The 16,009-nt window shown below is 40.7% G+C and overlaps 1 protein-coding gene across 2 annotated transcripts in view; it reads left to right on the top strand.

Annotated features, from left to right (window-relative positions):
* Window positions 1–16,009, top strand: part of RERG (RAS-like, estrogen-regulated, growth inhibitor) — a 100,054-nt gene that overhangs the window by 12,311 nt on the left and 71,734 nt on the right. The window lies entirely within an intron of this gene.

Genomic DNA, 16,009 nt, shown 5'->3' with positions numbered 1-16,009 from the left:
TTTCCCTCCTCACCAAGGTTGGAACTAGATGATCTTCAGGGTCTCTTTCAACCCAAACCATTTTATGATTCTAAGTGTTATTTACTGCCTTACTGCAGTAGGACTTAGGCCATCTGTGTCTGCAGAAGCCAAGTCAGAGCAGCTCCCTCAACTCATGGCTTTGAAAGAGAACGCTGTTGTCTAAATATCATAGTGCACTTGCTACCATACTTCAATATTAAATTATTAAAATATTAAATAATGGAGAAACTGAATAGGAGCAACATGAGATGTACTTATGGACTATCTCTATTCTTGGAGTCAGTGCAGGCCTCTTTAACAGTAGTCTCAGCAATGCAGAACTTGTCCAATTTTAGGCAACTCATGAACCACCTAGGATTTTATTCCTCAGTGAATAATCTCCCCAGTGACAAGCATTTTACGTCCTTCATTGCAAGGGGGTCAGAGTAGATGACTGCAGTGACCTTTTCTGACTTGAAAAATGTGATCTTGTTGACTGCGAGTACATTAAATTAAGACTTCTTTGCTGGTACTTAGTTGCCTCCTCCCCCTTGAGCTAAATCACTTCTATAGTCATGATCCTCTCCTCTCAGCATCTTCAACTTTCCTTTTTCCTTAGAAGAGTTTGCATTCTATATATCTGATTATTCCTACATGCTGTCTGACCATATGGAGCCCCATCTTCATTTCATAAGATAAATGATTTCCATAATACAGTTGGGAAATATCTTTATAGTATATAAGAAAAACTAAATCATGTAACTTTCTGTTAAATAAAACAAACACACATAACTATGGAACTAAGTTGAAAGCATTAACTGAGTCAATGTTTCAACTGTGCTACAGGGGTGTTAATGAAAACTTGCAGATTTTATGCATTTGAACTCATAAAAATGAACAATAATTTGTACAGCAATGGCTTATTTGCAAGAACACGGATTAACAGGAGCATGTGAAATCGCAAAATACAGATGCAATTTCTCTGTAAATTCACATAAAGATCAGAGCAAAAATACAGAGCTCCTTGCTGACTCCTGCTATCATGAATATTTACCTCTGCCTCTGATAGGTGTAAGATTTGAAAATACACTGGCAAAGAAACTAAAAGTTTGCACAAAGGAGATCCTGCACATGCCAGGGGAGGAAATCTAGAAACAGAGTTTTGGAAAGAAAAATCTAAGTTAACACTTTTGGAAGATGAAAAGCCAAAGTCCCTGAAAGGTGGGCTTTAGTTACAGCTCTTCAGTGGAAATTTCACTGAATTATTTGCAAAGCTATAATTAGTTATAAAAGAACATTAGTTATGGGAAATTGAAGACTATTATTTCAAGACTCCACAAAATGCTAGACTAAGTAACTTTGTACAGTGCCCTGAACAAATGCTGTGGCCCTCACAGATGGAAGGGGGTTGATAATACAGATATTTGATTTCTAACAGTCTGAATTGAAGCTTGTTGGTGCCACTACTTCCGCACTGTTTTCTCACCTTAGAGGTGATAATCTGCTAGGGACGTCCCAGTTAAAAAAGTTTCTCCTTATTCAGAGATAGCCCTAGGAGATTTGAAAAGCAGAGGTTTCAAGACATCTACTTGTCGAAGGGTGACAAGGTAGATTTTTGGGGATTTTTTTTTTCCCCTCTTAAGTAAGAGCACCTTACCTACTCCAGGAATTTGAACAGAATTGATGGAGGAAAATATGCAATGATTTACAGCAAGACTTCCTCCTCTTCTTCTCCCCCCAAAAATACAGGTTTGGTTCTCTTCTGAGCTGCCATCATTACTTAATTTTCATAGCAATATTTCCACAATTAAGAAGTATTGACAGACATCCAGCAATAAATCCAAAGGAAATATATGCATTTACTTCTCTGGGCTTTGGAGCAGGACCATGGAGAACAGGGTCATTTGTGCTATGGACCATACCCACTGTCCATCAGTGGCACTTCCCAGGATGGAAAACAAGAGTCTGCAGTGTCCTTACACTCAGTGCTAGCAGACTCTCTCAGAAAGCAGTGTAATGAATTGAAAGACAAAATACCATTTAAAAGCATGCATTGTAAACGCAAACCCATAGATCTTGGGAGAAGTGTGGTGTGCTGTTTCCTCAGTTATAGTGCTGTGTTGTTTTGCATTTAGAATTTGGAGCACTTCTTAGAAAATCTGTAAAAGCTCATAATCTGAAAATTTTATAGTTCAAACTTCTTTTCCACCCCTGCCTTGCAACAGCAATCGACTGCAAATAACCCAGCATCAAGATATCCTTGCAGTAGCATATATTTCTCTTACTGAGGACAGGCACTGGGCACAGACATGAAGTGATACCAAGATGGTAGCTGTGCCAGGTGTCCAACCCTAACCTCTCCAGTTCAGTCTAGACCCTGACTTCTTGGACCAAGGGATCTCTTGCTGCTGTGGTTTAAACTGCCACTATTAGCATGTTAGATTTTTCAGTTGCACAAATACAGATTTACACAACCTACTGGCTTTATCTCTCAGATACAAGCACCCGGCAGACAGCTTCTTATCACAGGACAGCAAGGACATGCCCACAGTTGCACTGTTTTTCCATTCAACAGTGATGTGATACTTCTAGATGAGCCTGACTCAGACTACTCAGTGGTGAAATAAAAAAAGGTGGTTTGTTGAGAGCTTTGGCAATTAAAATAATGAGACAATGCTAGTTACTATCACACAAAGCTTCATGGTCACAGGTTCAGTGAGAGGAGCTACTTAGCTGTTCTGACTCAAGATGCTGAGTTGTATAAGTGAAGTCAGTGTGGGTCCTGCATTTATTTCTCTGACAAGGATGAGTGTCATCTGTCAGGCTAAGCTTCAATTTTCAGTCTGACAGGCATAGCTGGAAACAACACTATTCAACATAGCCTTAAATAGTACTAGGATAGTATCAGGGCCATTCTTAAGTTTTAGGGCATTGCTTAGATCTAACTATTTAGGCTGAATATTTCTATGCTGGGTGTCTGCTTCAGGCTGCCTGTTTTTTCCTGGAAAATGTCTGTGGAAGTAATAGTCATTTCTACAAACAAGGTTAGGAAAAAGAATAGGCTGTGTCTGGGCTAAAAAAATATTCCTGCAGCCACTTCACATAGATATTCTAGTGTCATCATTCCCCAGAGAAGGAACTCAAAATATGACAGAGGTGGGTTAGCACGTCAGCAAGAGTATGCTTTTTCTATGCTTGTGAAAGTACACTTATGGTTGGTAGCGAGCCAGTGCTCTGAAAGTCCTGAGTTGTGTTTCATGTGTTGAAGCTGGGAGTTAAATTTTCCTCATGAGTTTATCCTTATGGAAGACATTCCAGCTCTGGATACAGGACTTCTTTTCAAGGAGACATTTAAGGAAAAAGGTGGGCATGCTGGCATTATTGCTTTGTTCTTTTTGCTGGCTCAGTCATTCTGAAGAGGTAATGAAGGGTATGGGAGACAAAAGTCCCAAAAAATGGAAAGCAAACAGGAAGTTAGGATTAAGATTGCCATTCCATTAGTTTATCTGAAAGATTTGTGCCAGGAAGCAGTTCTGGAAGCTAAAAATGTAGCCATAGCCTCAGAGATCAGCGACAAAATTTCAGTTGCTTTACCTCATCTGGCATTCAAGTCCCTGCACATCAGCGTGCACCTCTCTCTCTCTCATGCCTGGGCTTCGATTGAGCTTTTTACACTCTGTATCTTTTTTACAACTAGTAAAAAAAGATAGCGCAACTAGAAATAAAGACTGAATCAGCCTCACACACTTGAAGATGCTTCCCTACTGGGCAGGGCCACAACATCAATGGAAGATCTCACTCCTGCTATTGCCTGTGTGGTAATTATGCTATGGATAAGTTGAGGTCTTCTGTCTCAAGGGCCATTAGGCCAGCTAGGACCTCTCATCAACACAAAACAAACCAAAACACAGGGCTGAGGTTTAGCTCACTGGTTCAGAAGAAAATTTAACTTAAAATACAGTAAGTATAAGCACATAGAGGGATGGATATACATGCATACACACGAATGCATCTCTTCAAGTATCTTTTGGCAGCTTGGGTTTGTGGCCTCTTGTTCACTGTCTTTTGAACAGCCCAGACTTGTTCTGCAAAACAAGTTCCAGTTTTCAAACAGCACAAATGTTATACAGGCTATTTATGAATTTAAGAAACTGAAGCATCGTCAAGAGAAAAGCCTGCCTTTGTAAGACTTCTGAAACATTGTCCACTAAGGGGATGTCAGGGTATCACTTATTTTTCTATTTGGTCTAAGATCCTAGACATAACCCATTCCAGAATAGTTGTTTTCATTCACTTCAATTGAGAAATCAGTTCCTTGGGGCCTCTGATTTTTTTTTTCTTTTTTGAAAGAGGCTTTTTAGTGCAGGGCTGGAATGCCATGTTCAAGTGAGACCAGTGGGCAGCATCAGAGGCAGTTTTAATACTGAGTATGTACCATGCAGCAGCAGGCCCAGACACCACTGTCAGCACATTAAATTAATTCTAGGTCTTCATCTTAGTTCTAGGTGTTTGTCTTAGCTAAATGCCTGTTAGATTCTAAGAAGTGACAGTAATCCAAATGCCTTTCCAAAGATTTAGCACTTACACAGCAGCGAGGAAGCTTTTGTTTAGCCTGAGATTCCAGTTTAGGCTGCCTCAAATGAGAAGCGCGGTGCACTTTGTGCTTTGGCATTTACATCAGCTCAGCAGCACACTGTTAGTTAGCTTTGGTGGAATTTTATAGCCTGCTTTACTGCAGCAAGAGCAGCAATGTGATGAATCTTTTTAAATAAATCTCGTCTGATGGATTTGCTGGTGCCTTATTTAGACTAGGGGTGAAAAGTATCCCACCCTCAAAGCTCAACACATTTACCACTAACATAGGCACCATTTAATACCACTAGCACAGTTTTGATTAAAGAGTTTGTATTAAAAATACATGTACTGTGTGGGGACATATTACAGATGAGCATTAAATGCATGCAGTGAACAACACAACATTGAAGTGAGTTTATATTCAGTATCAACTAGCTTAAGTCAGAACCTTACTATGCAACTACAATAGGTCATCTTTTTTTCTGCTGTGTGTTTTCACCCAAATGCAACAAGTGAATGAAATGAGTGTTCTGGGGTTCATCTGCTGCTGAAACAAGTTGTAGGGAAAATAATTTAAGGGCAACTTCAATTTCATGTTCATTCAGAAAGTGAGTTTAACCCAATTTCTTTTTAAAGCAACTTCCTCTCTCCTTCCCCCAGTCCCCCTCACTCTCTGCTTTCTGCTTTGATACCAAATAAAGCTGTTTGAATGGTACTTTTTGCCTTGTCTGAAATTGCCAGTGTGAAAAATCTCTTGTCCCAGTGAGAATAAGGCCAATTTTTCAGACTCGCTAAAATCAAATAGCTTTTGGACAAAACCCTAAAATTCTGGGACTTTATCCATTTTGGACTTTTGGTTGTACATTACTCAGGAAAAAACAGGAAAAAAAGGGCATGGGTTGGTATGTAGTTCTTGATGCCATGTGCCATGATATCTTAATTAAACTGTACCTTTTGTTTGCTCAAGCCCTTAAGTATGTGGAACTGAAAACTTAGCTAAGAGCTATTTATAGGGTAGCGTCACTGGTCTATGCAAGTGTTAAGTTAATCATTCTGACTGTTGCCTAGCATATCTGCTAGGTGAAGCAAAACTCCCCTCCAGCATTGGTCCCTGTACATAGGAGTTTAAGGGTGTGAAATTCCCTGTCTCTTGCCTAGGCTTTGTTCACATTGTTATGAAGGATGTTTTTGATGGATTTCCACTTCCAACCCCTTACTCCATGTTTTCTTTCTGTTCCTTCCAAGATATTCCTAGCAGAAGAACAGTCAAAAGGAGGTGTTACAGCTCCTGCTGCCTTTCTTAGGACACATCCTTCTGCACTGGGTGCTTTTGTGTCAGCCTTTTCCTGCTCAAAGCTTTGCTTTACTCAGTTTTCTGAAAGCTGTGTTAATTCAGAGGCGTGAAAATAGTATTTATATTAACCTGAGGCATATTAATTTTGCATCTATAATGAGTCAGAATAGTCAAAATAAGTCTGATCTTTAACAAAGATACAGAAGCTGTCTGCAGATCTGTAATATCACATTATTTCTCTATTTCTTTATGGAAGTTTTAGAATCATAGAATGGTTTGGGTTGGAAAGGACCTTAAGATCATCTAGTTCCAACCCCCCTGCCATGAGCAGGGGCGCCTCACGCTGGACCATGTCACCCAAGACTCTGTCCAGCCTGGCCTTGAACACCTCCAGGGTTGGAGCATTCACAACTTCTTTGGGAAACCTGTTCCAGTGCCTCACCACGCTCACTGTAAAGAAATTCTTCTTTATATCTAAGCTGAACTTCCCCTGTTTAAGTTCCCTCAATGTATTTCTGTATTTTTGTACAAGAAGAGATACAGGCAATTTTGAGAAGAGCTTGAACCTTGTTGAGAAGTGGGCTTAAAATCTATTTAGAAAGAGAGAAAGTTAATTGCTTTACAAGTTTGATACAGAGTATTTAGTAATTTTCTTCCTATGATGTAGGAAGAGAGCATTTTTGCACCTCCCAGAGAATTATAATCTGACTTGCAGTGTCATCCATATAATGAATGTACATTATATATCACACAAGTGTTCAAAGGTACTCTCATTGAATTTCGACTGCTAAAGAGAACAGCTGTAATATGAATACATGTATAAGGATTATGTTTATGTGCACATAGCGTATGAATGACAGTTCTAAAGTCCGAGTGTATCTACACTGATAGTTAATTAGCAACCAGAAAAAACACATATATTTCAATATTTTACCTTGAAGTCAGGCTGGTGTAGAGCTCTGAAGGAATGTCACATTGAAATGTTACCCAGAAATTGTGTCTTGAAATGAACCACAGTGAGCTGCGGTTGACAGCAAAAGACTTTGGTCCTAGTTTTCTAGCATCTGTTCTTAATTCTTCTGCTATTTATTATATAACATTGAGAAAACTTCCATTATTTTGGGGTTCCTTGCTCACCATCCTTTGCATAGATATAAGGAGAAGGCTTTATTAATCTCGGAGAAATTATTACAGTCCCTGAGCAGAAGCAGCTATACAAGTGTAAAGTGTGGATGGATGATAAAGAGAAGGTTCCCTGTGGATAGAGCAGGAGAAGGAAAAGGTGAAGGCGAGTTCCTACACTCATGCAATGAATAGTTCTGCAAGTGCTTCTGCAGGACAGGTAGCTCTCAGAAATCTGGCTAGAGTCAGAGATGATCATTTGTGACTGAATTTGCTTTGCAGTCAAAGGTTAGGAGAGAATAAGAAATTAGGGGGATGTCACAGCAGCTTTACATGGAGACACTGGAAAAATAGGACTCCCCAATTAGAAAGCAAGTGGTAGAAGATATGATCAAGGTTTACACATCATTAAAATGATGGGCAAAGTGAATGCAGTTTATTGAATACTACAGTATGAGGCCACTTGATGAAGCTAGTGTAAGACTAGCTTAAAACACATTCAAGCAAATACTTATCAAAGTATGGGTAGCAAAATCCTGAAACTGTGTGCTAGAGTTGGAAAAGACAGGCAGCATCAACAAGTTCAAAGGATTTACACAAGTTCATGGATAACAGGTCTACAAGTGGATTTTGAAAGAGGGCATGTATGTGCCCTGCAACATCCTCAATACGACAATTCTCAAGAATGGACCACAGAAAGCAGCCAGGCTTGCATGCTCTCCTGAAACAGCATCTCCTATTGCCACTGTTGGAGACTTAGCACTTGTCTAAGATGGACTGCTGGTCTGACCCAGGAGGACGTTTTGTATGCTCCTGTGCTACAGGGAGCAAACAATACAGACATGCAGTAACTTCACTTGCTGATGGCTTTCCTAAAAGATACCCTTTCCTTATTAACTTCAGATCAGATCAGGGCTAACCACTTCCCTGAACATACGCTATTACTACCCACCTCAGAAAAGGAGGTTTCATTTTTTTAAATTCACAATTTCAATTAGCTGCAATTAAGATTCATTTATTTGCTTTTTGATGTGAGGTTTCAAAAACACACCTGCTTAACATTTTCAACCTTTTCTGCATAATCAGGGTGGCTGAACATAACATCTTCATGGCTTTCAAACAAAGCTGAGATTCTCAGGGCACCTGCTGCCATCAGTCAGGGCTGCAGCAAAGGTAACTAATGGCAAAAAATTGCAGTAAAGTCATGAGAGATGTCAATACTTTTGTGACTAAACAAGACAGCAGCTGGCAGTCAGCTATTAGATGGTTTTATATTCATTCAGCTTCCACAAATCAAAAAGACTTGTAGAATTAATCTATTTCAAAGGTCTGCATCAAAGAAAAACAACCATTGTAAGTGGCACTTGAAGTCCCAACACAGGTATTAAAATAATGAATGGCACTAAAAATCTGTTTTCCTGGCAGGGGACCCCTTTCACCAGAGGCAGTATAGGGTGTTTTTTCCTTGAAGGTGAACAGATGAATTGTGTCTTAAAGTCTGTCGTCTAGAAACTTCTTCAATATAGGCTGACCGCACAAACTGATGTTGGTGAAACAGAGAGCAAGATTTGGCCAGTTGCATTTCAGTTTAACATGATTCTTAAGTTGTTGGCTTATGTTTTATTCTGCTTCTGCCTGGCTCCTTTCTTTTGGAAGAGCACTTCTGTGCTTGCCGAGCCATATGGTTGTTAGCTATCCATAGGGTGTTCTTTTCACTTGACAACCCTGGAAGCAGGGATAGACAGCCCTTGTAATAGAGACAAACACACACATATGCCATCAGAAGCCTAACAAAATTTCAAGCTAGAGCTATTCAGAGTGTTGGAGGGTTTTTTATTTTGGTGGTGGTTTTGTGTTGTTTGGAGTTTCTTGGTGGTGGGTGGGTTTCTGGTTTTGTTGCTTGGTTGGGTTTTTTTACCAGTCACTCAGATTCCTAGGAGTAATTTCTAAAGCATAAAAAACCCTGATACAACTGCAGCCCAGCAGAGAACCTAGACCTGTCTCATAGTAAACAAATACTTTAGCTGTACCACTGCACTGTAAAACATCCTTATCAAACTGCCTGTATGACAAGAGTGTTCTTCAGAAGTGCTATACTAACCTAAACATCAGCCTTGATATTGCAAGTCTCTCAGTTAAGAGGGCTACACATTAAGTCACTAAAGCAAGAAGGCATGCAGCCTGCTTGTGCCCAAGCACAGGGTGGCTTATGTTGAGGAGCTGAGCTGTGAGACATATTTGTTGTCTATGTCTTCAGGTGCCATAAGGAGCACAGGTAGCCACGAGGTTATCTGGACATCAGTGGGTGCATTGTGCAATTTTACAAGTTTTATGATGCTTTATGCAGAGCAATCCTAGTCTTAAAAAGTAGTCCTATATCTACTAATGGGAGCTGCAGACTAGGAAATAGGAGGCTGAGGGCTATCAATTAATAGTTCACTCTTTGTGGGGCCTTGGCAAGTTATTTAACCATTTGCTACCTCAACTTCTCTCACCCCTGAAGAACCTTTTTATTTCCTTCTTCCTCTTTCATTATGGTAAGAAACACCAAGTCCCAGCAGAGATTAGAGGACTCTACTCTTTGCTATAAGGCAAACAAAAAAGATGGGCAAAAAATCAGCTGATGTTTGTATACTGATGAGCGCCTTGTTTGCAGTGCACCATATGGATGCAAAGTTTTTGTCTGGCATATTACTACAAGCAGATGCCTGAAGGAGCAACTGCTCATCTAAAGTTTTTGCTTCGAGGAACCTCCCATTTCATTTATGCCACAACCTCCTCCTTCTATAACATATGGAAATTAAATGTTATGACTCAGGAAAATGTTTGTTCTTAAAATTAAAGGGCTTTCCCTGAATGCACTTCCTGCGAGGAGTTTTGTCATTTTTCTTACAAACCATGTGCATAGTTTGTGTGTGTCCACAGATTATATTTCATATGTCAGCAGAAAGCCATTTGCTTGTACTAATGTTATGGATCACTGATTTTGGAGACAGGTTTGCCATCTCAGTTGGTTTCAAGACCAAAGGAAGGCTTAGATTTGAAACCAACTGAATGGTTTGGTTCTCCCACTTTCCATCTGCAAGAAAGTTTGTTTTGCAAGTGCAACACAATGCTCAGTGAGGGTTACATGAATAACTAATTGTGGGGCAGGCAATAATTTCACACCATAGTTTACTAGCTGCTGTGTTGAGACAGCCATATGTTTGCATGTTCTTACCCACAGAAGATGCAAGGTAGCTTTAGTGGGAGATGAACCTCTTTCTTTATTTAGGGAAGGCTATGTACACAACAGATAGTGCAAGGAAAATGGAGTGATGTAGTGTCTATCCAAATTTGTCTGATCCTGATTTGTTCGGATTCCCTATGTCTTACAATGTAGTTTTCATTAAGGAATAGACGTCTTACTAGGAAAGCTAGTGAATTGAATTCAAGTTCCACATCTGTCACAGGCTTCTTGTACGACCTTAGGTCAGTCACTTCACCTCTAGCAAGATTATTAGGATATATCTTTATTTCAGTAAAGCCTGGGGAGGATAAATGCTTTCAGACATTTAAGTAGTTTAATATCACAGCAATGGGAGGCTCCATATGTGAACATATCATCTTAGGTTATAATTGTGTAAAAATGGTTTGGAGGAAATAGAAGATATATCAGCATAAACCATATAGAACAGAGTATATATATAGGGTTGCTGAGGAAATTCATTTACTGTGAGAAAAAGTAGATGAGATTTCTTTTACTGCTATCTACCTCCTTGGCCTCCAGATTAGTTTTTCCTCAATATATTTTAATGCCAAAATAATTTTCTTGTATTAAAAAAGAATCTTTCTGCGATGTTCTCCAAAGAGTTAAGCTTACCTTTAAATGCCCTCCCCCACCCCATTCTATTTGCCGTGCACGCAGGGCACCTTTGTTTTCACTTGAATTCTTTTCTTCCATATTTTGCCACTTAGTTTCTTGACCACTTCCAGATATCACACAAACCACCAGCAATTCAGAAAACACAGGCTGAGAAACCTCATTCTAGAGGCTACTGCAGTATCAGAGAGACGTTTGGAGTGGACAACATGGGAAAAGCACATGTTCCCCAAGGGAGGCAAAGCCACCAGTCAGCATATTGTTTAGCTAAGGAGATTGTTTCTTCACCTGTACCTTCAACATCTTTTCCAAACATCTCTGGCCCTATCCTCAAAGGCAAGTTTCTTGTCCATTCACCAGGCACCCCATGGGCACCCAGCATGTTCTCCATGATTAATCTTGAAGACACTAGGATTCAAGGAACCTTCAACTCTGGGTGCTCTGAGTGCTGCTGCTTGAGGCAGCCAGAGTCCACTACTCAGAAGCCTTTACTATGTCCTACAAAATATACCCCAGTGCTTCTGCATTTCTTCCCCCCTTGCTGTGAGGCTTTTCTCTCCCCCCCAAAAAAGCACCTCACTAGGCACACAAGCCCATATGTGGTTAGGACATACTGATCTTTGCTGAAGCACATTCAAAGAGCAGTATAGTCAAGCACCAGAAGAAGAAACAGAAAAAATTACTGGGACTTATGCTGCTAGGGAGTCTGTACAGTTCAGAGGATGGGACCTTGGTGTTTTTGAAAATAACTGTTACTAGAAGAGAATGCGCCATCACTGGGTCCCTGGATGAATAATTGCTACACAGAGTATTTCTGTAGCCTCAGATGGATATGGCATGTCTCTGTTCCCAATTTAAGCATGTTTACGTTGAAAAGCAGATCAGTATCCATGGATCCCTGTGCAGTCTGGATACTATACATCCTACTGTAGTACAAGTTTTCGTCAGTGCTAAATCAGTAATTTGCACTGGGGTTTAGCAAGACAAAATGCCAGTAACGCAAGTTGGTACTGCCTTGGAGTAGAGGGTTGACTCATTTGGTACCCAACTGAGGAATGTGCCAGGACCCTTCTGAAAAGTGTGAAGCACGTTGGCTTCTAATAGAAGAACATTCTGCTTTTTATGCAGCAAGGGGCAGGCTCAAATGCTTCCTTTAAAAAGACTAGAGGTTAGAAAATATTTCATAATGGAATGTAAGAGACTCAGCAAGTTGGTTTAAAGAAATGTTTTTCCTCTCAGTCCATTTTAAACTCTCGCTGTGTTTTTCCCATTGGCACTGAAGCATTCCTCTGAAATAGCTCTCCCCTACAGAAGCTTCTGTCCCAGAGAACGATGTGGTTTAGAGAAGGTGTCCATGCAACATCCCAGTGATACTCACTAGCCTGAAGATGCATACCTGATGCCCTTTTCCTATGGCAACTAAGTAGGTTGAGACATTAAGCCTGCCTGTGAGCTCCAGGGTGCACTGAGAATTAAGAATGTCTCTTTTCAAGAGCCAAGGTTACAGACACAAATTTATTCAAAAGTCACTACAAAGCAGTGAGTTAGGCAAAAAGCATCTCTACCTTAACTGTGTGAAGATTTACGATTAAGGAATACTATATACACACCCTGCTCCACATAGTTACTTAGGCAGGACAGCTTAAGCCAGATAACGTAATTAAATCTGCAGTGCAAGCCAAAGCACCTTCCCCCAATATTACTGCCTGCATACATAGTGGCTTTGCATCTGTGGGTATGTCAGGGAAGATGTGCAGAACTTGTTCTCCTAATGGACAAAGATGAGCATGCACAACCATAGAAATACATTAAACCTAATTCATCTTCAGCACATTGCAATGACAGACAGACAGCTCATAGATGAGCACATCCTGCAGAGAACTGTGCTGACTTTCCCAGAAGACAGGGAAATTGTTCTGGAATGAGAAGGGACAGTGTTAACTTGGAACATAATGACTGTTCTAGGATACTTCTCTGTACAACAGATTTTAAATATAGTCTTTTATGATTTAGTTGAATTCCTTTCCAGGTATTTGTCCTTGCTCAAAGTAGAGCTCCAAGAGGTCAAGTTGTATATCTTCCATTTCCCACAGCAGGGATCCAGAGATAAACCACATTGCCTGCATGGTATCGAATGACTCCTCTCCTTGTGGAACTGTCAAAGTTAAGTTTCGCATCCTGGTTTAGTAGCCACCATGCTCATACTCCCTTTTTGGAGGGGCTACAATGCTTTACACGATTTTCCTCACAGGTTCTGCATAAAGATTTGCAGAGGTGGTTCAAGATAATGAGACAAAGTTTTCGTCAGCTAGAGCTCAGGACTATGGAATTACACTTAATTATCATTTCAGATAACGTCACCATGACTGTCTGATCAGCATTGAAACATGTGGAGACTGAAGTGCCAGTTTCTTAGTTGAACCTGGTGACAGGTAGTACTGTATTAGAAGCAAGGCAAAGTGACATTAATCTTTCAGACCTTCTGACACCAACTTGCATCTTGTACCAAGTGTCTTATTGAGACAGGCTTTGTGTCTTTAGGGAATTCATGTGCTGCTAAACTCAAAAGGTTGTATATACTTTCTAGACGGCACGTGATGTGTACATGCATGGGTTTGTAGTGGCTGCTGGATCAAAATATAGTACCAGCAGCTAACAGCCAGTTACTAGATCACATAGTAGGATACTCTGGCATGCAAGGGAAGTAGGATTATCAGATCCTGAAAAAGCTTTCTGATTTGTTGTGTATCCCATAGAAACAGCATAACATTTTTCTTGGAGAAAAGCCACTTACAAGTGAGTCAAGCCAACAGTCTAGAAAAGCAACAAAAAACCCACTGACTAGTTCAGGCCCAAATACTAAGCCTTCAGTACAGAACATTTTCTACCTAGGAAGGTTTGTCAGTGCTTTCCATTGAAATTTCCAGGCACCACCTGTTTTCATGACATCAAATCATTCACACCCCTTTAAATAGCAGTTCTTCCTAGGATCTTCATTGTTGCTTAGGTAAGATGAGCAAAGGCGGCCAGTCTGTAGTAAGCAAGGGCTGTATATCTTCACCTTGGAGTTTCCTTACACACTTCCCTCACTGTCATTACTCTCCTCAGCCTCCACTTCAGTCCTTTCCCCAGCTCCCCTGTTACTGGGGTTACCAGTGATGCTATAATGAAGGCCACATCAAGTTAGACACAGGCAGTGCAAAGACAGGTAGGACATGACTGTTTACCCACTCCTACATAAGTCACTTTTTGCATATGATTTTCTGGTCTGCCTTTTCTCTGCCCTGGTTGGAAACCCCTCTTCTTCCCATGCTCATCTCTCACTTTTAAAAACTGCATTGCTCTGCTTAGCACTTTCCTGCACTTTGCCTAGCACACAGGAACAGATGGTACAGCCTAGTTATCCCCAGAGAGGGGAACAGAAAAGCATTGCCTTGGTATGTTAGTGCTGCATCTCTTAATTCCTGGTGAAGTGTAGGCAAAAAACCTAGTTCTTTGCATTGTGGGTCCTACAATGAAGCTGCTTATTTAAGTGTGTTTTGTCACAAGTCCTTTTTCAAAGCAAGGAACCTGATAGGGGAAACACCACCACAAAGTAGTTCGAGTCTGCAGCAGACCCATAGCACACAGAGGAACACCAGATCTCCAGATTAGGAAGTAAAGGGTGCTCCAATAATCTATCCACTGTGCTCTTGGAGGTGTCCAGAGTTTGCACGCAAGAGCAGATTGGCATCTAAACAGGAATGGTGCAGTCACAGCACAGGATGGAACAGCAGGGCACCTGAAGTGACAGGCAATTATCCAGACTCCTCGGGGAATTAGCTGAACTCCAGTCTTTTCAAGGCTTGGAGCTCACATGCTGCCAAGGATAGGACTAAGAAATGGATACTGCAGGATAAAAGACACCCCCTTCCTGATATTCCTACCACTGTAGCTCCCTTTGTGATGTTTGTTGTGCTCTCCCTGCAAGCAAGAGGTGGTCCTGCACTCAGCCCTTGATGGGTCGTATGGGATCCACATCTCTGCGAGGTCAGGCCTATTTCCCATAAGCTGGGCCAAAGAAAGTCATCAAGTCGATACCAAAACAGAGAGAAGCTACTGAGGACACATATGCTCGTAAACACACACCACAATGAATTTGGATCATTTAGGTAAATCCCCTGTATCATCCCAAAGGTTGACTACAGTATGCAACATCAGCTTTTATTTGCATTATCCTAAGTTGTGTGGCTGGAGCTGAGAGTTGTAAACTGGATCACATCAGAGTTTTCCCATTAAGTAGTGAGGGTGCACCTTGACATAAACTGGTTTATTAGATTGTGCTCCAAAGCACGTAGGAAAGGCACTGAAAACAACCAATAAAGAAGATTTGGAGCCTTGGGTATGGATAAAATAAATTAGGAGCAAAGCTAGATAAGTGAGAGAAAATGTCCGGCTTACATGGTGGTAGAACCTTTGAAGTAGGATGGCAAGAAGTTTCTAAAGGTCTGACCCTATGCTGTTCAAACAGACATTCACATCAGGCTTGTCTAGCTTAATATAGAAGGATGGGTACAGGTTTTTCCCATCAGGGATCAGATGGAGGGAAGTCTGGCTGCCAGCCTCAATACATGGCCTCACAGGACACTTGTACCTTCGAGTTGCTCTTCTTCCATCACCAGACAAGAGGCATCTGCTGAATTTAATATTTCTGGCCTGGATATAGGTACAGTTTGCATATGGGGAAGTGGTCCGTATGTAGTCATATTACAAAAATGACACTTTCTTCATAAAAGACATTTTTCAAGAGCAGGTTTTCATTAAGCTAAAATGAGTTCCTTTGCTTCAGTTAGTCCAACTCCAGATAAGAAACACTTTTAGCCCAGGAGCTGATCATGATTGTCTAAATTAACAAAGAGCACTTTATTCTCTAGAAGTGTTTCATGTTCACATATACCTTGCTCTCAAGGACAAGCAAATCCTTTAACATTTACAGCGAGTTTAAAACCCAAAACATTCAACCCCTGAAACACCACCCGCTCCAGCTCCACACCAAAAAATAACCCCTCCAAGTAATCAAAATTACTGTGCTAATAAAAAGGAAAACCACAGCACCACTAAAGCACCTGGAATTACTTCATCATGTTCTTGAACAGAGACCACTAATTAAAACCAAA

Source organism: Nestor notabilis, unplaced genomic scaffold (assembly GCF_000696875.1).
Source record: "Nestor notabilis isolate BGI_N333 unplaced genomic scaffold, ASM69687v1 scaffold2525, whole genome shotgun sequence".
NCBI classification, from domain to species: domain Eukaryota; kingdom Metazoa; phylum Chordata; class Aves; order Psittaciformes; family Psittacidae; genus Nestor; species Nestor notabilis.
This window is presented reverse-complemented; position numbering and strand designations above follow the sequence as displayed.